The following is a 24,171-nucleotide window of genomic DNA, read 5'->3' as shown; positions in this document are numbered from 1 at the left end:
GAAAGAGTTTCCTTGTATAAAAGTCCTCTTTCTACAACAAACCTGGATCGATTAGAAGAGCTGAGAGGCGGTGGGTTGCTCCGTGCCACCGTCCAAGCTCTCTGGAGGCTTTCATCTGCTTCCTGTTCGGTCTGGAACTGTTCCCTTGATGCTGGAGACATCAGTTCCTCACTGGATTGTGGACCTATGCTTGGTCCCTCTGGAAGCGATGTAGGGGATGGGGCTGTTTCCGTTGACTGTGAACCGCTCTCCGCTGGGACACTCTGTTGGGGTTCAGGCTCTGGCTGAGCTTCTTGTGTAGGGTTATGGGCTGCTGCCGGTTCAGGTTCAGTGGGGCCCTCTGGTGTTGAGGTTGTAAGTACTGGATTCAGTACTGGCAGTGGGTCTGGTGCTGGTTGTTCTGCTGGTTCTGGTTCTGGGACTGGTTCCATCTGGGTCTCTGGGACTGGATACACTACTGCTGTTGCAGACGTTGGCCTGGGGTCCGGGTCCATCACCTCTGACCGGGTCCTGATAGAAGTTTCCGGAACAGAGCTAGGCCTCATGGCTTGTTTAGCCTGGCTGCGGGTGACCATTCCCACCCTCTTGGCCCGCTTCACATGATTGGCCAAGTCTTCTCCCAACAGCATGGGGATGGGATAATCATCATAGACTGTAAAAGTCCACGTTCCTGACCAGCCCTGGTGCGGGACAGGCAACTTGAAAGAGTTGGACTTGAAGGGTTGAATCCTCACTTGGATCTCTGGGTTGATTAAATTGGGGTCCACTAGGGAAGCATGGATAGCTGACACTTGTGCTCCGGTGTCCCTCCACGCGGTGACCTTCTTCCCGCCCACACTCATAGTTTCCCTCCACTCCAAGGATATCTGGGAGGTATCTGGGCCTGCGGATCTTTGGTGTGATTCCGGTTCAATGAACTAATCTGTTGGGGTTCTTGGGGCAGTTGGCCTTTACATGCCCCAGCTCATTATATTTAAAACATCGTCCAGCTAACGGGTCACTGGGACGAGGTGGGTTGCTGGAGAATGGGGTGGTGGGACAATAATGTGTCTGGAGAGTTCTTTGGGAGGTAGGTGGGGCCTTGGGCGGCCCCCGGTAATAGGGTGTGGTCTGGGGTTGTCCCTTCTGGTCTCTGCTCCAACTGCGACCACTTTTCTTCTTCTCTGCCACCTCCACCCATCTGGCTCTAATCTCTCCTGCCTCGATTACAGTTTTGGGCTTCCCACCTAGGATCTATCTTTCCTCAGGAACACCCTCTAAGAATTGTTCCATTTCCATTAGGAAGGGCAAATTTACTTGCAACACTTGCTTCTGACATCCCAATGTTTCACAATGTGGTAGGCATGTCAGGTAAATGACACGTCTGGTTTCCACCTTAGGGCGCTGAACCTCTGACAACAATGCTCGGATGTTATCCGCATTCTGACTCTCGCCTTGGATTTAAACAGTTCATACTTGTTCATGTGTTCTTTAGGCATTTCAGCCGCCACCTCAGCTAAGGGTCCACTGAGCTGCAGCCTCAGCTCTACCATGTATTGGTCGGTAGAGATGCTGTACCCAAGACAGGCCCTTTCGAAGTTTTCTAAGAAGGCCTCCGTATCATCACCTGCCTTGAAGGTGGGGAACTTTCTGGGATGGGAAGTGGTACCTGGAGAAGGATTGCTAGGGTTTGTTGGTATATTCTGCTGAGCCTTTACCTGCTCCTCCTCCACATGCTTCCTTACTTCCATTTCCCTCCTGTGGGCAGCCTCCTGTACCTCCTTCTCCAGCTGCATGAGTTCTATCTGTCTTTCATGTTCCTTTTGTTTTTCCTCAGCCTGAAATCTGGCTAATTCCAGCTTTTGTTGAGCCGTGGATTCTGTCATCCTAACCTCTGTTTTTAACTAACTTTACACCCGAGGTTTAGAAATAAACAAACAAACTTGGCTGTAAAATTTTGCTGTGCTGGAATAGGATACCTATTCTCTGATACTGATTGTCAGCCTACAGAAAAAGACAATTCCCTTTGTCTCTGCTCTGGCCCCAAATCAAAGCAAAAAACCTCCAACTACTTGGAAACCTGCTTACCAGCAGCCCAAAGGAAAAAAAATTCCTTTTCAAACCTGTGCTCCTTGTAAAAAAAAAAAATCAAAATCCTAAAAAAAACCACCCCTGCCACTTTTGTCTCCAGGCAAATGGGTAGAACACCCCCCCTATTTACTTTTAGGGGGGAAAACACCTCTGGTTTGCGAAGACTGTGAATTTCCCTACAGGAGGTTAACTACTCTGCCCCCAGGCAAAGAAAACCTGCAATTCACAGAGATAATCCCCTTTTGTCTCTGCTCTGGCCCCAAAGCAGAGAAAAAACTAGTTGCTTTCAGTTGGACCTCCTTTCCAGCAGCCCCAAAGGGAACAAAATATTTCCTTTTTAAAATCTGTTTTTCTGGTTCAAAAATTTTCAGAATTGATCTCAAAAGGATTTCAGGTTAATCCCACCACTCTGCCACCATATCAAGGTTCCTTCCCCACTCTGAACTCTAGGGTACGGATGTGGGGACCTGCATGAAAGCCTCCTAAGCTTACTTTTACCAGCTTAGGTTAAAACTTCCCCAAGGTACAAATTAATTTTACCTTTTGCCCTTGGATTTCCACTGCCACCACCAAACTTTATCCGAGTTTACTGGGAAATGTAGTTTGGACACATCTTTCCCCCCAAAATCCTCCCAACCCTTGCACCCCCCTTCCTGGGGTAGGTTTGGTAAAAATCCTCACCAATTTGCATAGGTGACCACAGACCCAAACCCTTGGATCTTAGAATAATGAAAAAGCATTCAGTTTTCTTACAGGAAGACTTTTAATAGAAGTAAAGGAATCACCTCTGTAAAATCAGGATGGTAGATACCTTACAGGGGAATTAGATTCAAAACATAGAGAATCCCTCTAGGCAAAACTTCCCTCCTCCCAGCTTTTGAAAGTATCTTGTCTCCTCATTGGTCATTTTGGTCAGGTGCCAGCGAGGTTACCTTTAGCTTCTTAACCCTTTACAGGTGAGAGGATTTTTCCTCTGGCCAGGAGGGATTTTAAAGGGGTTTACCCTTCCCTTTATATTTATGACAGGGCACCTTACGTGACCTGAAGCTGACTGCCCCACTGCTCCACAGGGCTCCACCAGCCGTCCCACGAACGGCTCCGCTCCACCAGCTGTCCCACGAACTCCTCCTGCTGTCCCACGAACTCCTCCACCAGCCCATCCACGAACGGCTCCACTGTGCTCTAGATCTTCAGGCTCCCCACTACTTGACACAGTGCTCAGTGATTTCAGCTCTTAGTAATTTTAGCTCTTTAGTGATTTCAGCTTGTAGTAGTGGGAGCCGATGATGCCATGGAGGGCTAGGCCCTAGTCCAGGGGAAGCGGGGCAAGCAGAAGGCTCGAGCTCCGCTCCTTTCCACCGATGCGGAAGCCCCCCGGAAGACCAGAAAGGGGGGCACTGATGCCGAGCCCTCTGCCTTGCCTGCAGGCGCGTGCCATCCCCCGGTACCAGCTGGGGAAAACATGGCAGCACGGGAGGGCAGTACCGTCCCTTCATTGGAGTCCCTTCCCTCCAAGGCCCCCGATGGAGCCCCTCCTGCCTAGTTACCATCCGGAACCCCTGTGAGCCCCGGGGCGAGAGTCGCTTCGGGCTCTGGTGGAGAGACCTCTGGGGTGGTGGAAGGAGAGCTCCCCTCCATCTATGAGGCAATCGAGGCCCTGGGTCTGACCCTGGTCACCCAGGGGGAAGACGAGCCTCTGCTAGCGGGCCTTGATCTGAGTGACCTCACCTCGGCCCCGCCTTCTCCATGCTCCCTCCCCTAACCGCTGCTTCTGCTCCCGCCTCCAAGGGTTCCCTGGGCTCTTCCATCTACCCGGCTGCAGGTGGTACCCTTCTGTTGGCCGCCATGTCTACCGAGGCGACTGCCAGCGCCATGTGGCTGGGACCCGAGCCCCACGGGCTGTCCCTCGTGGGCGTGGGGCAACTGACCTCCTTCCCGGGCGGAGACCCCACTGAAGATGCCATGGCTACTACGCCGGCCATGGTGCCGGAGCCCAGAGTCACGGAGGGTCCCCTTCCCCACCCCCAGCTCTCTGAGCTCAATTGAGAGAGGCCATTTCCCAACGGCCTGGCTACTGGGGCCCAGGATCCTGCCTTTGCCCCTCTCCCTGACTCTGCACCCGACCCCTGCCTTGCCCCTACTCTGGATCCCTGCCCTGCCCCTGAAGTCAACCCCATCCGTGCCCCCTCCACCTCCCATGATATCATTGCCGCCCCTGGGGCCATCATCTCCTTGTTCCTAGATAGCCCCCAGGGAGCGGCCTTTGTATTTCCCAGTTCCGACTCACCAGGGGCTGCTATCTTCCCTCTGCCGCCTCTAATCGAGCCAGGGTTTGAGGGGGGCTGCGTGGCGCCGGCCCATTGGACGCCACATCGGGGGTCCGCCCCTTGCCTGCATGTTTCGGTGGGCCACAGGGTTGTGTCAGTGGTCCCTCTGGAGGAAAGCCGGGGGCTAGTGACCCCGGCCCCCCATACGCTGCGAGAGGAGCTACGGGAGTTCCTTGAGGACGTCCGGGGCTCCTGTAACAAGGTGCAGCTCACTCTCCAGCGATGGAGGGACTTCCATCAAATCCTCCGGGCTGCATGGGGGAGGGTAAAAGGACCGGGAAGCAGGCTGCCGCAGCCTACCAACGTGTCCGCCTCTTCCATGACTCCTTACTCACCTAAGGGGTAGATCACTGATTGTTGTGCGCCCCGTTGGGAGCCACGAGCATCTCTGCCGGCGAGGATCCCCCCAAGCCTCCTCATGGCACCTCTCACCATTGCAGCGTTGAACACCCGGGGCTGTAGGATGGGTGTCCGAAGGTGCCCGGTGCTCTCCTTCCTTCGCGGGGGGGTACTCTGTGGTTTTCCTTCAGGGAACCCATACAAATCTGGCCGCCAAAGACAACTGGCAGCTGGAATGGGGGGACAAGGTCTACTTTAGCCATCTCACTGTTAGTACGGCTGGAGTGGCGACCCTGTTCTCCCCCGATCTACGGCCCGAGGTGCTGGGGGTCGCCGAGGCTGTGCCGGGCCACCTGCTGCACCTCCGGGTCCATATGGAGAGGCTCGTGGTCAACCTTGTTAACGTCTATGCCCCGACATCGGGCCCGGAGCGGCTGCATTTCTTTCAGCAGGCGTCCGCCTTCCTTGGTGCCTTGGATCCTCGTGAGTGCCTGGTCCTGGGCGGGGACTTTAATACTACCCTTGAGGAGCAGGACCACTCGGGGACCGAGCAGTGCCCGGCCGCCGTGGACGTTCTCCAGGAGATAGTCGACCATCACTCCCTGGTGGACGTCTGGTGCAACCACCACCCAGACGATATCTCGACGTTCACCTTTGTCCAGGAGGAGGCCCATTGGTCGCGCCACTCCCGGTTGGACCGCATCTACTTATCATGTTTCCACCTTTCGCGGGCCCACTCCTCTAGCATCCGGCCGGCCCCGATCTCAATCATTTAGCCACCATGACGGCCTCTCTCTGTGCAGAGAGGCCGGAGCTGGCCTATTGGCATTTTAATAGCTTGTTGGAGAATATGGGCTTTGTGGCATCCTTCCGGGAGTTCTGGCTGGCCTGGCAAGGGCAGCAGCGTGCCTTTCCCTCGGCACAGCGGTGATGGGACCTGGGGAAGGCGCGCGCCCAGCTCTTCTGCCATGACTACACCCAGGGCACCAGCTGATGGAGGGATGCAGTGATAGGGCAGTTGGAACAGGAGGTCTTAGAGCTGGAGAGGCGTCTGACCGCCAGCCCCAAGGATCCATCCCTCTGTGGGGTGTGCCGGGAGAAGCGGGAGGAGCTCCAGGCCCTCGAGGACCATCATGCCCAGGGTTCCTTTGTTCAATCCCGCAATCTGCCTCCTTTGGAAGATGGATCGTGGCTCCCGCTTCTTCTATGCCCTGGAGAAAAAGAAGGGGGCCAAGAAGCACATCACCTGCCTCCTAGCAGAGGACAGCACCCCCCTCACGGATCTGGCGGAGATGTGTGAGAGGGCCCGGGCCTTCTACGCAGGCCTTTTCTCTCTGGATCCGACCGATCCTAATGCTTGCAGAGTGCTCTGGGACGAACGCCCGACGGTCAGCGCGGTCAACCGAGACCAGCTAGAGCTGCCCCTCACTCTGGCAGAGTTCTTGGAAGCCCTCCACCGCATGCCCACCAATAAATCTCCGGGCATGGACAGGCTGACTGTGGAGTTCTACTGCGTGTTCTGGGACATCCTCGGCCCAGACCTAGTCACCGTCTGGGCCGAGTCTTTGCAGGGCGAGGTCCTCCCTCTTTCGTGCAGGCAAGCTGTGCTTGCCTTATTGACGAAGAATAAATCCGTGATTTACAAAATTGGTGTCCCGTCTTGCTCCTCAGCACGGACTACAAGGTCATAGCGAAAGCCATCTCACTGCGGCTAGGGTCCATGCTGGCGGATGTGATCCACCCAGACCAGACCCACACTATCCCAGGCTGCACCATCTTCGACAACCTGTATCTGGTCCAGGACCTCTTGGAACTCTGGTGTAGGGACGGTCTGTCGTGCGCCCTCCTGTCCCTGGCTCAGGAGAAGACATTCGACAGGGTGGACCACGGGTATCTCCTGAGCACTCTGCGAGCGTTTGGCTTCGGACCCCAGTTTGTGGGTTTTCTCCGGGTGCTGTACACCTCTGCAGAGTGTCCGGTCAGGCTCAACTGGACCCTGACAGAACCGGTCAGCTTTGGGCAAGGAGTATGGCGGGGTGCCCCCTGTCGGGCCAGCTGTACGCTCTGGCGATCGAGTCCTTCCTCTGTCTCCTCTGCAGGAGGTTGACGGGGTTGGCGCTGCGGGAGCCAGAGCTGCAGCTGGTCCTGTCGGCGTATGCCAACAATGTGCTCCTCATGGTCCAGGACCCAGGTGACTTGGAGCGGGTGGAGGCTTGCCAGGCCATCTACTCGGCAGCCTCCTCAACCCAGGTCAACTGGGTCAAGAGCTCTGGCTTGATGGTAGGGGACTGGTGGCAGGCAAGCTCCCTCCGACCTGCGCTTCAGACCATCCGGTGGAGCGCGGGTCCACTGCTCTATCTCGGCGTTTACCTTTCTGCCACGCATCCCTCTCCGCCAGAGAACTGGCATGGTTTAGAGGGCAGGGTCGTATAGCGGCTCTGGAGATGGACAGGACTACTCCGGTGCCTCTCCCTTTGAAGGAGGGCACTGGTGCTTAATCAACTAGTCCTGTCCATGTTCTGGTACCAGCTCAACACCCTGGTCCCGGCCCCGGATTTCCTGGCCAACCTCCAGCCATTGATTCTGGAGTTCTTCTCGTCAGGACTGCACTGGGTCTCTGCAGGGGTTCTCCATCTACCCCTGGAGGAGGGAGGGCAGGGCCTGAAGTGTCTCCACACTCAGGTCCATGTTTTCCGCCTCCAGGCCCTGCAGAAGCTCCTTTATGGTGCAGGTAGTCCTGCATGGAGCGTACTGGCGTATGCCTTCCTGTGCCACTTCCGAGGTCTCTGATATGATTGGCAGCTCCTTTATCTCCATCTGAGAGGTCTTCCGCGAGACCTCTCTGGGCTGCCGGTCTTCTACCAGGACCTCCTCCAGACCTGGAAACTGTTCACAGCGATCAGGTCCATGGCGGCCTCTGTGGGGGAAGATCTCCTCGCGGAGCCCCTGCTACGCAACCCCCAGCTCCGTGTGCAGGTGGCAGAGTCCCCCTCGGTGCACCAGAGGCTGGTCCTGGCGGAAGTCACGAGAGTCAGAGACCTCCTGGACTATGACTGGGGAGACTGGCTGGATCCCCTGATGCTCGCTCAGCACATGGAGCTCTCCAGACTTCGTACTCCCCTGCACATACTTCAGGAGATGAGGGCCGCTTTGCCGCCTGCTGCTCAGGTTTACCTCGACCGGGTCCTAAGAGAGGGCATGCCCCGCCCACCCCCCACCCCAGGCCCTCCAGACCTTTTCAACGGGCCCCTGCCCCGTGGCCCAACCGACCCCCCCTGCCCCTTCACCATGAGCCAGCTACACGAGCTGCAGCCAGTCCATTTTCGGACCGCGCCAAGGAAACATCTATACACACTTGTGCTCCACACCCTTCACATCCTCACCCTCGCATCCTGCCCTGACACAAAGGGGCGGGACCTCCTGCCACCTCTAGAGGGTGAGGAGCCCTGGTGGGCCGGCCTATATGCCACCCTGGTCCCGAGACCCACGGGGGATATCAGTTGGCGGCTCCTTCACGGGCGTGTACTTAGCGTGGTTCACCCCAATCCCAGACACCTGCCTCTTTTGCGGTGTGAGGGAAACCCTGGGTCACATATACCTGGAGTGTGCCAAGCTGCAGCCCCTATTCCGGCTCCTCACCAATATTTTGTTCAGATTTTGGTTACACTTTTCCCCTCACCTCCCTTATCTATGCACTCCCTATCCATGGCCCCACTAAGTCACGGGACCTCCTGGTCAACCTCCTTTTGGCCCTGGCTAAAGTGGCCATCTATAAAACCAGGGTGAGGAGGTTGGCCGATGGAGTTTCCTGTGACTGTGGGGCCTATTTCTGATCCTCCATCTGTTCACGTATCTGGGCAGAGTTCCTCTGGGCGGCATCCACTGACTCCCTTGATGCCTTTGAGGAGCAGTGGGCGCTGTCTGGTTCCCTTCATTTGACCCTTTGACCGCACTCCTGTCCCTGTTGTTCATTAGTTGTCCCCTGTAATTATTTGTTTTTCCCGGTCCTGTGGACCCCCCCTCTTAGGCTGGGGTGGGGGATCCTTTACACACCCACTTCCTGGATCCCAATAACGCTACTCTGCTATACCCAACTGGCCTGGGTCTATCACAGTATGCAATTGATTGTGCCTTCCTAAATGGAGTACTTTGCATTTGTCCTTATTGAATTTCATCCTATTTACTTCAGACCATTTCTCCAGTTTGTCCAAATCATTTTGAATTTTAATCCTATCCTCTGAAGCACTTACAACCCCTCCCAGCTTGGTATTGCCCGCAAACTTTATAAGTGTACTCTCTATACCATTATCTAAATCATTGATGAAGATATTGAACAGATCCGAACCCAGAACTGATCCTTGCGGGACCCCACTCATTATGCCCTTCCATCATGACTGTGAACCACTGATAACTACTCTCTGGGAGTGGTTCTGCAACCAGTTTTGCACCCATCTTATAAGTAGCTCCATCTAGGTTGCATTTCCCTAGTTTGTTTATGAGAAGGTCATGCAAGACAGTATCAAAAGCTTTACTAAAGTCAAGATATACCTTGCCTACCACTTCCCCCCTAACCACAAGGCTTGTTACCCTGTGAAAGAAAGATATCAGGTTGGTTTGACGTGATTTCTTTTTGAAAAATCCATGCTGACTGTTACTTATCACCTTATTATCTTCTAGGTGTTTGCAAATTCATTGCTTAATTATTTGCACCATTATCTTTCTGGGTACAGCAGTTAAGATGACTGGTCTATAATTCCCTGGGTTGTTCTGATTTTCCTTTTTATAGATGGGCAAATATATTTGCCCTTTTCCAGTCTTCTGGAATCTCTCCCATCTTCCATGACTTCTCAAAGATAATCACTAATGGCTCAGATATCTCCTCAGTCAGCTCCTTGAGTATTCTAAGACGCATTTCATCTTGAGTATTCTAAGACGCACCAGGCCCTGGTGACCCGAAGATATCTGATTTGTCCAAGTAATTTTAAACTTGTTGTCATAAATATAAAGGGAAGGGTAACCACCTTTCTGTATACAGAAAGTGCTATAAAATCCCTCCTGGCCAGAGGCAAAACCCTTTCACCTGTAAAGGGTTAAGAAGCTAAGGTAACCTCGCTGGCACCTGACCCAAAATGACCAATGAGAGGACAAGATACTTTCAAATCTGGAGTGGGGGGAACAAAAAGTTAGTCTGTCTGTGTGATGCTTTTGCCAGGACAGATCAGGAATGCAGACTTAAAATTCCTGTTAAGTTAGTAAGTAATCTAGCTAGAAATGCATTAATTTCCTTTTGCTTAATGGCTGGTAAAATAAGCTGTGCTGGATGGAATGCATATTCCTGTTTTTGTGTCTTTTTGTAACTTAAGATTTGGCCTAGAGGGATTCTCTCTGTTTTGAATCTGATTACCCGGTAAGGTATTTACCATCCTGATTTTACAGAAATGATTCTTTTACCTTTTCTTTAATTAAAATTCTTCTTTTAAGAACCTGATTGATTTTTCATTGTTCTTAAGATCCAAGGGTTTGGGTCTGTGTTCACCTATACAAATTGGTGAGGATTTTTATCAAGCCTTCCCCAGGAGAGGGGGTGTAGGGCTTGGGGGGATATTTTGGGGGGGAAGACATCTCCAAGTGGGCTCTTTCCCTGTTCTTTGTTTAAAACGCTTGGTGATGGCAGCGTACGGTTCAAGGACAAGGCAAAGTTTGTACCTTGGGGAAGTTTTTAACCTAAGCTGGTAAGAATAAGCTTGGGGGGGGGGTCTTTCATGCACGTCTCCACCTCTGTGCCCTAGAGTTCAGGGTAGGGAAGGAACCTTGACACTTATTCTTTCCCTATTTTAGCGTCTTCTAAACTTACTTCATTTTCACTGGCATTCAGTACATTAGATGTCCAATCACCACCAACCTTCTTGGTAAAAATCAAAACAAAGAAGTTATTAAGCACCTCTGCTATTTCCACATTTTCTGTTATTATTTTTCCCCCCTCATTGAGTTATGGGTCTACCCTGTCCTTGGTCTTCCTCTTGCTTCTAATGTATTTGTAGAATGTTTTCTTGTTACCCTTTTATGTCTCTGGCTAGTTTGATCTTGTTTTGTGCCTTGGCCTTTCTAATTGTGTCTCTTCTTACTGCTGTTATTTATTTATATTCATCCTTTGTAATTTGACCTAGTTTCCACTTTTTGTATGACTCTTTTTTTTTTATTTTTAGATCATTGAAGATCTCCTGGTTAAGCCAGCATGGTCTCTTGCCATACTTCCTATCTTTTCTACACAGTGGGATAGTTTCCTTTTGTGTCCTTAATAATGTCTCTTTGAAAAACTGCCAGCTGTTTTCTATTGTTTTTCCCCTTAGACTTGCTTCCCATGGGATCTTACCTACCAACTCCCTGAGTTTGCTAAAGTCTACCTTCTTGAAATCCATTGTCTTTATTTTGCTGTTCTCCCTCCTACCATTCCTTAGAATCATGAACTCTTTCACCCAAGCTGCCCTCCACTTTCAAATTCACAACAAGTTCCTCCCTATTTGTCAAAATCAAACCTAGAACAGCCTCTCCCCTTATAGCTCTCTCCACCTTCTGAAATAAAAAATTGTCTCCAACACATTCCAATAACTTATTGGATAATCTGTGCCCTGCTGTGTTATTTTCCCAACAGATGTCTGGGTAGTTGAAGTCCCACATCACCACCATTCCTGTACTTTGGGTGATCTTGTTAGTTGTTTAAAAAAAGCCTCGCCCCCCTCTTCTTCCTGGTTATGTGGTCTGTAGTAGACCCCTACCATGACATCACCCTTGTTTTGTTACCCCTTTTATCCCTACCCAGGGAACAAAGGCTCAAACAATCCTCAGACACACAATCCCAACTGAACCAGTAACTGAAATAATTGAAAGTAACTGAAATAATCTGAAAGAGAAAGAAAAATACGAAGAGCCAAATAAACTCACTCACCCCAAAGTTAGTACTTGCACCTTGTTTGTTCAGCAGGGGGATCTCCTTATCCCGCTCTCAAACTCCACTGTTCGCGGTCCCCTATCCACTAGTTTGCGGTCCCCTCTCTCACAACTCTTAGTATCATTAAAAACAAAATTAACAGGTACAGTGACAATGTTATATTTCTAACATGTACCGCAATCACCACACGATTTCTACCAGGTCAAGAAAAAGCAGGGCCATGTAGAGCACTGCAACACACTACTTTGGCCCATTTTTAAAATGGTCTGTTAAAGTTACCCTGAGCCGTATAGCTTTGTGCTCAGCAATTCTATTAGCCCTGTATCTGGATGTTCAAAGTCAACAGACAGCCACTCCATCTCCACCCCTGTGAATACTTTCCCCCCTTTGTTTCACATATATTATGCAGGACACAGCAGATAGGTATAACCATTGGGGTATTTTTCTCACTGAAATCCAATCTTGTCAGTAAACTGCCACCGGCAACCCTTCCATCTTCCAAAAGCATATTCAACTGTCATTCTGCACCTGCTGAGATGGTAGCTGAATCATTCCTTGGTGCTGTCGAGGTGACCAGCGTATAGCTTCATGAGCCAGGGGAGCAAGGAGTAGGCTGGGTCCCCCTGGATCACTACTGGCATTTCAACATTCCTAATGGTAATGCACTGGTTGGGGGGAAAAGTCCCTGCTTGCAGCTCTCTCAACAGGCCTGTGTTCTTAAAGATGCAAGTGTCCTGCACCTTCCCTGACCAGCCAACACTGATGTCAGTGAAGCATCCCCTGTGATCCACCAGCACTTGCATAACCACAGAACAGTAGCCCTTTCTGTTAATGTACTCAGTGGAAAGGTGGTCTGGTGCCAAGATAGGAATGTGTGTTCTGTCTATCGCTCCACCACAGTTCAGGAACAGATTTGCTGCAAATCTATCCACTATGTCCTGCACATTGCAAAGAGTCACAACCCACATAGGAGGTGATTAATGGCTCTGCAGACTGCATCACAGCAACCTCTGTGGTGGATTTCCCTACTCCAAATTGATTCTCAAACTGGTGTTGCAAGTTTCCACAGTGTGATCGCCACTTACTTCTCCACTGTCAGTTCAGTTCTAATTTTGGTGTCCCTGTGCTGGAGAGCTGGGGTGAGCTCTGCACACAGATCCAAGAACTCAACCTTATGCATCCAAAAGTTCTGCAGCCATTGCTCATCATCCCAAACCTGCACTACCATAGGATCTCACTGGTCAGTGTTTGTTTCTCGGGCCCAGAAGTGGCCTCCACCATCTGCAGCTGCTCTGTGAATGCCAACAACAACCTTGAATCGATTCTCTCTATGTCCCAAAGTAATCTGTCCTCCAAGGAATCATCATGTTCCCCACTCATTTGATTCTTTTTTCAACTCTGCAAATACTTCAGGATCATTCACCCTGTGCTTGCAATGCTCATGTCAATAGTGCAGAGCTGTGCAGGCTTCATGGTTCTTTCAGAGAAGGTTGACAGTGAGGAGGGAAATGCGGGTTTGTGGGAGTTTGGGGGGGAAAAGTGAAAAACTGTGGGGTACAGATAACATTATGGGATGGAGACAGTTGCAAACCAGGAAGTTGACTCCATGCTCACAGTCAACTTGGTACGATTAGTTTCGGCCAAAACATCCCAAAAGCCATGTGCTGGATGGTGGTGAGTTGCACAATGGGATATCTATCCAGAGTGCACTGCACTCTGTATCAATACAAGCACTCCTGATGAGTATGCACACTGCCAACACAAGGAGCCAAATATGCATGCTCATAAGCAATGTACAAACTACGGCAGCTGTATGCTGACATAACTTGAGTCGGCATACGTTTGCAGTGTAGGTGTGGCCATAGTGATCAGCTTTTGTCTGGTCTTAGGCAGATAGCGTTGGCCGACTATGCTTATCATGCAGCTTTAGAATTGCCAGGGGCTCTTCCTTTGCCACAACCCAATGGCTCCCTACCCTTAGGGAGTCCCCTGAGAAGGTAGATCAGCACTGTGTATTGCTAACGCTGTTGCAAGCATCACAAAGCATTTTGGGGAGGGCAAAAGGTGTGTGAGTGGAGAGTGGAGTGGCAACGGCCACAGCAGAGCTACTGCCAGGCCCATGAGGGTCCTGTACCAATGCTGCCTGGACCAGAGGCATAACCGGTTCTGCCGAGTCCTGAACAGATCGACCTGGGGAGTCCCCCACCTTTGGAAGAGCAGGTGGGCCACTTCCGGGTGGAGGGACTACTCGTGTTGTGAGGAAAAGTTCCTGCTCAAGCGATCTGCCCTCTCATTCCAGGAGCCCAGTAGGTGGAAGGCCTTCAGGTGGATATTGTGGGCTATACAGAAGTCCCACAGCCTGAGGGCTTCGTAGCAGAGGGCAGAGGTTCAGGCCCCGCCTTGCCTGTTGATATAGAACACTGAGGCTGTGTTGTCCATGAGGACCATGACTACCTTGCCCTCCAGGTACGAGCAGAAGGCCATACACGCCAGCTGCACCGCCCTGACCTCCTTGACGTTTATATGTAAGGTCAGGTCTTGAGTCGACCACAGGCCTTGGGTCTGAAAGTTCCTCACATGGGCCCCCCAACCCAGGTCCGACGCATCGGACACCAGCTCCAATGATGGGGCCCTGTCCCTGAACGGGACCCCTTGGAGCATGTTGTTTGGGGATGACCACCACCGTAGGGAGGTGATCACAGAGTCCAGATGGTGAGGACCTTGTCCATCCTGTCCATGGCCTGGGAGAACTTCGAGGCCAACCAGAGCTGGAGGGGCCTCATCCTGAGTCTAGCGTGATGGACCGCATCTGTGCACACTGATATGTGACCCAAGAGTTGTAGGCAAACCCTGGCTGTTGTCACCGGGAACCTTGTGACCGAGTCAATGAGACCTTTCAGGGTCTTGAATCTGTCTGGCAGGAGAGAGGCCCTGGCACTATACAGGAATGCCCAGATAAACTCTATGTGTTGGACAGGGACTAACATGGACTTGGTGTTGTTTACCAACAGGCCCAAGGTGGTGCACGTGGACAGGAGGAGCGCCACGTGATCCCTCACCTGTGATCGGGAGGTGCCTTAGACAAGTCAATCGTCCAGATAAGGAAATATCTGGACCCCGCCCCCATCTGAGGTAGGCCGCCACCACCGACATGCATTTTGTAAACACCCTGGGGGCAGCGGACAGACCAAATGGGAGGACCGTGAATTGGTAATTATTCTGTCCCACCACAAAATGGAGGAAGCGCTTGTGCCCCTCGAATATGTGGATGTGGAAGTACGCGTCCTGTAGATCAAGGGCAGCATACCAGTCCCCGGGATCCAGGGAGGGCATCATGGAGGCCAAGACCATGCGGAACTTGAGTTTCACCATGTACTGGTTCAGACCTTGGAGGTCCAGGATGAGCCTGAACCCCCCTTTGGTCTTTGGGATAAGGAAATAACAGGAGTAATACCCCTTGCCTATGAACTCCCTCATACACCGCCTCTATCATTCCTAGACCTGGGAGCCACCCTACCTCCTGCTCGAGCAGAGCTTCGTGCGAGGGGTTCCCTAAGGGGGGAGGAGGTTGTTGGGCGGGGAGGAAATAAACCTGAGGGTGTAACCCCGGGAGATGGTGTTGAGGACCCATCGGTCCAAGGTTAGCCACGACCATTCTGGGAGGAAAGCACACAACCAGTTGGAGAAGGGAAGCTTTATTGGGAGTGGATCCCTGGTGAGGTGCCCCGAGCATCCTGTCAAAAAAGGCTTTTCCCTGCCTGCTTGCCCTTGGAGGACCCAGGCTGGGGGGCAGGCCGAGACTGCCTCTGAGGGTGTCTCCTATAGTCCCGCTGCTTCTTGTGGGCAGCCTCATACTTCAAGAGGGCGGCCTGGGTGGGAGTCTGCTGTGGCTTGAACTTAGGTTTTGCCGGAGCTGGGACATAGAGGCCAAGAGTCTGGAGGGTCGTTCGGGAGTCTTTCATACCATGCAGCCTTGGATCTGTTTCCTCCACAAACAGAGCTTTCCCATCAAATGGGAGATCCTGCATGGAAGACTGCGCCTCGCTGGACAGCCCAGAGAGCAGGAGCCATGACGCCCATCTCATGGACACTGCAGAGGCCATTGATTGTGTGTCCACAGCATCCGAGGCTGCCTGCAGGGACGCCCTAGCAGCCGCTGCCCCTTCCTCCACTAGCACCTTGAACTCTTTCCTATCGCGCTCCTGGAGGGAGTCCTCAAACTTGGGCAGGGAGCCCCACAGATTGAATTCGTACCAGCCCAGGAGAGCCTGATGGTTTGCCACTTGTAACTGGAAGCTCGAAGATGAATAAACTTTCCTTCTGAAAGAGTCCAGTCTCCAAGAGTCTTTGTTCTTTGGGGTCGGGGCTGGCTGACCTTGCCATTCCCTGCGGTTGACTGACTCAACCACCAAGGAGTTGGGCCCCAGGTGGGTACACAAGTACTCATGACCCTTAGTGCGTATAAAGTACTTGCATTCTGCCTTTTTAGAGATGGGGGCCAACAAGGCCGGTGTTTGCCACAGGACATTTGAAATCTTAGTCACCCCTTCATGGAGAGGCAAGGCCACCCCACCTGGTGCCGATGGGGACAACACATTAAACAGGGAGTCTGAGGGCTCCTCCATCTCCTCTGCCTGGAGGTGGAGGCTTGCTGCCACCCTCTTTAAGAGTTCTTGGTGGGCCCTGAAGTCCTCCTGCAGGACAGAGGGGGGCGGTGCCGCAATCGCCTCCTCTGGGCAAGGCAAAAAGGTCGGTGCAGTACCCTGGGTGTTGGCCGGCACTGGAGGATCCACCACCTGGTCGGACTCTGGGCACAGTGCCAAGGACACACGTCCCACTGCCTCCTTTCTCGGGGGTCTGGAGAGGGAGGCCGATGTTGCCTCCGAAGCTCTGGCCACCGAGCGAGCTCCCGCCGGGGACTGCGCTGGAGGCCACGGTGCCCACTGGTACCACAGGGCCGGCCATGACGCTTGGTGCCACTGCACCTGCTGTGGCACCGGCAGGGCCGGCTGTTCGGGTTGGCTGGTCCGGGGCATCGAAGGACGGCTACAAATGGAGACTGGGCTGGAGTAGGATCCGCTGCTGCCTCTGGACCAGGAGGAGCAGAGGTGCCGGGATCGACGATGGCCACGGGACCACGATCTCGACGTGGAGGACTGGTACCGGCAGTAACAGCTGCTCCACAAATGACCTCAACAGGCAGACCCACAACAGTGAAACACCAGCGATCGACGCCCGGGCGATGTCTTGGAGGAGACTTGGAGCAGGAGTCTGAGCGGGAACGGCATCAACAACCGTGCCATAATCAACCGCGGTACCCTCTCCGAGACGAGGGCGAATGGCAACACCTGCCACGGTCCCGCCGACATTCGCTCCTTGAGGATGAGTGGTGCTGTGAGTGCCTGCGGGGCGGAACCCAGCCAGCCAGTCTGGTCGGCGTAGAGGGCGATTCACCTGGACTCTGCCCTGAGCAGCATCGGGAACATTCCCTCGACCGAGACCAGTACCGGGCCGGATGCGACTGAAGAGATCCCAGCGGCAGGTTGCCTCTGGAGCGCGGGGCTGACATTGGCGGCGCTCCAGGCACCAGCATGGACATAACGTTCCAGGCCACCTGGAGGGCTTCAGGCATGGACGGCATCCTGAGAGGCCTGTTCCAAAGGGGCCAGGCTACTCCGCTCAACTTGAGTCGGAGGCCTGGGCCCGGTGGGGATCAAGGACTGCCTGACATGGGCCTAGCTTCTGTCCCAGACTTCCCTCAGTGCCGCTGCAAAGAGAGAGTCTTCCTGGCCCTCTTGGCATGCCCCATGGACAGGGAGCGGTGCCGACCGGTCGATGGCACCAGAGGGTCACCGTGTACTGATGCCATGGTGCCAGGTACTGGTTCAGAGCAGCATGCCGGGGTCAGGGTCAGCACCGACTCCATCAGGATGGCCCAGAGCCTAACCGTCTCTCTTTTGGTCCGAGGCTTAAATGACTTGCAAATCTTGCACCTTTCACTGATATAGGTTTCTCCCAAGCAGCGCAAACAGTCTGTGTGCGGGTCACTTCTTGGGATAGAACGCCTACAAGAGCTGCACGACTTAAACCCCGGGGTGCGGGGCATGCCCTGGTCTGGGCTCACTGACTAACTAAACAGCTAACTAACTACAGATTCTAATGCTGAATGAACAAACAGTTCTGGGGATGAGCTACAGCAAAGCTGGAGCAGAGCAGTTCTGATGCACCTTCAGTGGCGGCAAGAAGGAACTGAGGGTGGGAGGAGAGAGCAGCTCCCCTTACACTGGCTCCAGGTAGGCGCCACTCCAAGGGTTTGCGGGGGAGGGGCTCCCCTCTACGGGTACTTCTAGGGGGGAAACTTCCGATACTGGTGCACGTGGCGAGCACGCACACCTATTGTGGAATACACATGAGCAATCACTCGAAGAAGAGAGAATGTTGTTTTTCCCTACCCAGTGAGCATGTGAGACTGATGGAAAGCTAATTAATTGTAACTGTGGCCCCCTCTCACACATAGACAGGGCTGAGGCTTTGTAGAAAGGACTACGGTTTGGATTTGGTCTGGTTTGTACCCAGCCAATGGTAGCCTCTCTTTTAATGGAAATTGCATGTTCAAAGTCATGGCACTGCAGTTGTGGCTAAAAGACTATTGCACACCTGAGCTGCATTAGATAAGGGAGAGAGTCTACAGGAAGGGAGGCCTAATAAGTTTCCAAAGGATGAGTAAGTCATTAATAACATCCCATTTAGACAAACATTTTCACCAAATAAAACTGTTAGGTACTTAAAGTATTCTAGTCTTTTCAAAATATGATACAGCCCCCATCCCAGATGGCTCACAGGGTGGATAATGCAATACAAAGCCTTGGGGTCACTGGCTCAATGAAGTCCCAGGCTAGAAAAGTCTGAAAGTCATTATGATTTGACGGGTGGTTTTTTTGTTGCTCTCAGTCCAGTTCCTCATACTTAGGGACAAGTATCAACAGCCCCAACGAAAACCACATATTTCTATTAATTGGCACTCTCATGGGCAGTCACAGCACTGAGGTCTGGAACTGAACAGTTCCCTCACTTCCAGAAGTGCTCCCTCCAGGGCATTGCTGACAATGGGACAGTGTTGGGGCAGCAGGAGGAAACTTGCATAGCCACTGCCTCTGCGCTGCATGTGTTCTGTAAATAAGGAGAGCCTCATTCTCCAGCACTGTTGGCCTTTCACAAGCCCTCAGAACTCCCTTTAGAATATTTGTGATCGCTAAAGCAATTCTTTCCTCAATAGTTTTGTTGTTACGTGGCATTTTAATAAACACCTCACAGAAATCTACAGGGATGGGGGAAATCAGATTACTAGGAGAATAGGGTTTTCCACAAATTTTACTTTATTATCTAGAAGATTTATTGACGAACTCCCCCCCCGCTTCAAAAAAAAAATCTCATTCCTTCCAGATGTGAATAAAGGGTCCTGTTCTGCCCTCAACGACACCTTTGGAATTCCATTAAATTCAAAGGAACTGCATGAGTTTAGAGGGGCAGAATCTGACCCAGAATCTGTAGTCTGCTGCCTTGTGACATACACAGTGGAGAAATAGAATAGATAGTAATGGGAGCATCATACATTCAACCAGCTGATTATTAACTCCAAAGCCTAGTTGAGTAAAATATCCAAGACATAAGCAGCCAACTTATACTATTGCAATTTAAGCCAATTTATTATACTATAAAATATGTTTTTAAAATTACTTTTTTTCATCATTTGCTTATTTTTTAATATGTTCCTCTCATAGCTGGGTGAATGCTGCAAAAGAAGTGTTCATGCAGATTGCAAACAGCTGTTTGAATCAAACATGTCTGAGCCACATTATTCAGGAGTATTCATGCGAACGGGTTATTATATGCCCTAGGGTCTGAGAAATTGCAGTTTTCTGTCCCAAAACCTATATTCATAAATGGGAAAGGTATTTGTATATGAACAAGAGTTTTCACTATTCGCCACTTGTTATTCTCCTGTTTAAAGTTTTCAGTCTTCAAATCAGGTATACAAGTCAATCTTATAGAACTTAAGTAGCCAATCACACAACAAAGTAATGAATACTCCTCACGAATACCCCCATTGAAACCAGTTAGTTCAAAATTATTTGTCCAAAATATTCAGAAAATAATTGTGAACAAATATTTGCAGAACATGGCCATACTGAGTCAGACCAATGGTCCATGTAGGCCAATATACTGTGTTCTGTCAGTGGTCAGTATCAGATGCATCAGAAGAAATTAACAGAATAGGGCAATTTCAAATGATCCATCCCCTGTCACCCAGTTCCAGCTCTGGCAGGCAGAGATTTAGGGACACCTAGCATGTTTGCTTGCCTCTTAGCTAATAGCTATTGGTGGACCTATCCTCCATGAAATTATCTAATTCTTCTTTGAAACCAGTTATGCTTTTGGCCTACACAACATCCCATGGCAACAAGGTCCACAGGCTGACTGTATTCTGTGAAGTATTTCCTTTTGTTTGTTTTAAACATGCTGCCTATTGATTTCCTTGGGTGATCCCTGGTTCTTGTGTTATATGAAGGGGTAAATAACACTTCCTTATTCACTATCTCCATACCATTCATGGTTTTATAGACCTTTACCATATCCTCCCTCTCCACAAGCCCTAAGTCATCTCTTTCCTAAATTGAACAGTGCCAGTCTTTTTAATTTCTCCTGATATGGAAGCTGTTCCATACCCCTCGTTATTTTTTGTTGCTCTTCTCTATACCTTTTCCAATTCTTATATATTTTGAGATTGAGCAACCAGAACTGCATGTAGTATTGAAGGTGCAAGTGTACTATGGATTTATATATTGGCATTATGCTATTTTCTGTCTTCTCATCTATCCCTTTCCTAATGGTTCCTAACATTCTGCTAGCTTTTTGACTGCCGCCATTATCATTGAGCAGATGTTTTCAGAGAAGTATCCACAATGACTCCAAGATCTTTCTTGAGTGGTAACAGCTAATATACAACCTATTATTTGGTATGTATAGTTAGGATTATGTTTTCCAATGTGCATTACTTTGAATTTAAAAACGCTGAATTCCATCTCCCATTTTATTGCCCAGCCACTCAATATAGTGAGACCCCTTTGTAACTCTTCGAAGTCAGCTCTGGACTTAACTACCTTGAGTAATTTTGTATCCTATGCCAATTTTGAAATGTCACTGTTTACCCCTTTTTCCAGATATTTAGGAATACGTTGAATAGCACTCATCCCAGTACAGATCTTTGAAGGACGCTGCTATTTACGTCTCTCCACTGTTAAAATTCACCATTTATTCTTACCTTTTGTTTCCTATCTTTTAACCAATTACTGATCCATGAAAGGACCTTCCCTCTTATCCCATGGCTGGTTATTTTGCTTAAGAGCCTTTAGCGAGGGACTTTTTCAAAGAATTTCTGAAAGTCCAAGTACAGTCTACCAACTGGATCACCCTTGTCTACATCCTTGTTGACACCTTCAGAGAAATCTAATAGATTCGTAAAGGGAAATCATGACTCACCCAAAGCCACATTGACTCTTCCCCACTGTATTGTTCATGTAGGTGTCTGATAAATCTGTTCTTTTCTATAGTCTCAACCAATTTGCCTAGTACTGGAGTTAGATTGACCGGCTTGTAATTGCCAGGATCACCTCTAGAACTCTCTTTTTTTTTAAACCGTGTTCATTAGCTTTCTAACAGTCATCTGGTACAGAGGCTGATTTAAGCAATAGGTTACATACAGAGGTGAAAGTAAGCCAGTACAGCATACCGGCAAGAGCCGGTGCACCGTACTGGGGCAGCCCAGCTTCCCCAGGGGGCAATTTAAAGGGCCTGGGGCTCCAAGCAGTAGCTGGGAGCCCCAGGCCCTCTAAATTGCCTCCAGAGCCCCGCTGCTGGAGCCATGGGGTAGCAGGTACAGGGCTCTGGCAGCTATTTAAAGGACCTGGGGCTCCCCTGCTCCTACCGCCCAGGCCCTTTAAATAGCCACTGGAGCCCTGTTGCCGCTACTCCAGAACTCCGGCGGCTATTTAAAGGACTGGGGTGGTAGAAGCAGGGGAGCCACGGGCCCTTTAAATAGCCTCCAGAGCCCTGGAGTAGCGGGGGCTCCAGGGGCTATTTAAAGGGCTGGGGCTCCAGCTACCTCTGCCGCCCCGGTCCTTTAAATAGCCGCCGGAGCCCCACCACTTCCCCAGGGCTCCAGTGGCTATTTAAAGGGCCAAGGTGGTAGAAGAGGGGAGCCCTGGGCCCTTTAAATAGCCCCCCCGGAGCCCCGGGCTGCTGCTGCTACCCCATGGGGGGGTACTTACCTTACAGGGTGGGCTGGGGCTGGCTTTGACCCCCTCAACCCCGCCCCTTCTGCCCTAGGCCCCACCCCTTCCGGGGGCCAGAGCTGGCCCCAGAGTACCAGTAAGTCACTCGACTTACTTTCACCCCGGTTACATACCACAGTTAGTAATGTTGCAATTTCATATCTGAGTTCCTTCGAAACTCTTGGATGAATACCATCTGGTTCTGGTGACTTATTACTGTTCAATTTATCAATTTGTTCCAAAACCTCCTCTATCAATACCTCAGTCTGGGACAGTTCCTCAAATTTGCCACCTAAAAAGAATGGCTCAGATGTGAAGACCTCCCCCAAATCCTCTGTAGAGAAAACTGATGCAAAGATCTCATTTAGCTTCTCTACAACTGCCTTGTCTTCCTTGGGATCAGTTCATGAAAAATTTATGAATAGGCTAAATTTGTTGGATCATTTATCCACAAGTATCTTATCGTTGAAAGATAAACCACTTTTAAGGCATGAGCCGTTATTCCAGTTGCTCTGCTGAAATACCACATGAAAGACAATTTCATGAGATTTTTGGCAAAAAACAGATTGGATATTGCTGTGGATGCTGGATTTGACCATGTCACCAAGTGTTCACCCTGGTCAGCGCAGACTCATTATTGGACCATACAAAGTGAATACCCTCAGTGCCCGAGTTTCTGGCCCATTTATGTCTGGAACAGTATGATAAACTGCTGACAAACTACCATTTCTTCCATATAAATACACACACAAATACACAAGCATATGCACATATTAAGGGCCAGAATCTCTGGCCCGTTAAGTCTGCTTTATGTTGCTCTGGCCGCAAAAGCCGACTTACACCTGACATAATTGGCTAATGGAAAAATAGGAGAATATGAGAGCATAGAGTTGGTGTAATGGTTCTTATACAACCCCCCTTCTAGCCTCTGGCCTAGAGGTTTGGCTGGAGGAGGGGGTGTGGGAATATGGCCTCTGTGACTGGTTGATCCCTAGCTGGTGAAAAGGCTACTGTGGAGTTTGGTGTTGGCAGCTGACAAAAGATAGAGCATCCTACAGGCTGTTCTCTCCTATGCTGTGTATGAGCCTGGCATCCTACCATCCCATGATTGGGGAACGCCAACAGCAACTTAGTATCACCTTTTCTACCATCCCCACCCCAACTCGTAGCAAGTATAATTCAGCTGGTTTCGAGAATGAGCCTAAACAGTTTTGTTAAACAATGATTTTTTATCAGTTGTCAAATTCCTTCCATAAAATGTAATCCTCAAAAATAATCTGATTACTTTTAGGCCCAAATGGAACACAGACTACTTTGTTAATTTTCAAGCTCATCATACAGATCCCAAGCAAGACTGATTATGGTAACTGGCTGTGTAAGCTTTTGCCGTCCATCCCATATTCATAACATAAAAGTAAATCTAAAAGTAATCTACAAGCTTTTACTGTTGTGAGAAAGCAATAAGTCATTTGTAATAAATTCTTTTTCCAAACTATCAATAAGAACAGTGACATGGTATTCTCCAAACAATTGCTGCAAGCAATCCTTCAAACATATAGCTTGAGATGTTTGAGAAGTTAGAGAATCTGGCTCAAAGAAAAAACAATCATGATTTCTCTTTGTGGGGTGTGAATAGTAAATCAAAGGGAATATTATTAGAGTGGCAGGTGAATTATCTGCACCTACCATTGATTCAGGTTTTGTTAGCAGCCGAACAGAACATAATCAATGGAAAAAAACAGAGTAAAGAGACTTGAGAGAAGCACCCTTGGTGTAGTGTAGATCATTTATTGCAGGTGAAGACACTTGAAATCAGATAAATAAGAGAAAGCTGGGGGATAGAGACTGGCTGAAGCAGGAAAGGGAGCTGAGCCTACAGAACTGTATTTCTGGGCATTTATAAAAATGCGCTTTAGGGATTACTTTAAGAAACAATCATTTGTCACTAACTTACTGTATCAGCGTTCACTCACTAACTTGCTTTTAGAGAACATTTACTCCCATTTGTCCACTGCAGTGAAATTCACCCCTGTGCAAGACCTTGACATCACTTGGGGTGAAATCCTCCCATGCAACTAAGCGGTGAGGTTCTACAGAGGAACTGCCCCCAGGCAGTCTCAGAATGGTAGTGGAGCCACTCCACAGAGGCTATTGC

Source organism: Lepidochelys kempii, chromosome 2 (assembly GCF_965140265.1).
Source record: "Lepidochelys kempii isolate rLepKem1 chromosome 2, rLepKem1.hap2, whole genome shotgun sequence".
Lineage (NCBI taxonomy): Eukaryota > Metazoa > Chordata > Testudines > Cheloniidae > Lepidochelys > Lepidochelys kempii.
This window is presented reverse-complemented; position numbering follows the sequence as displayed.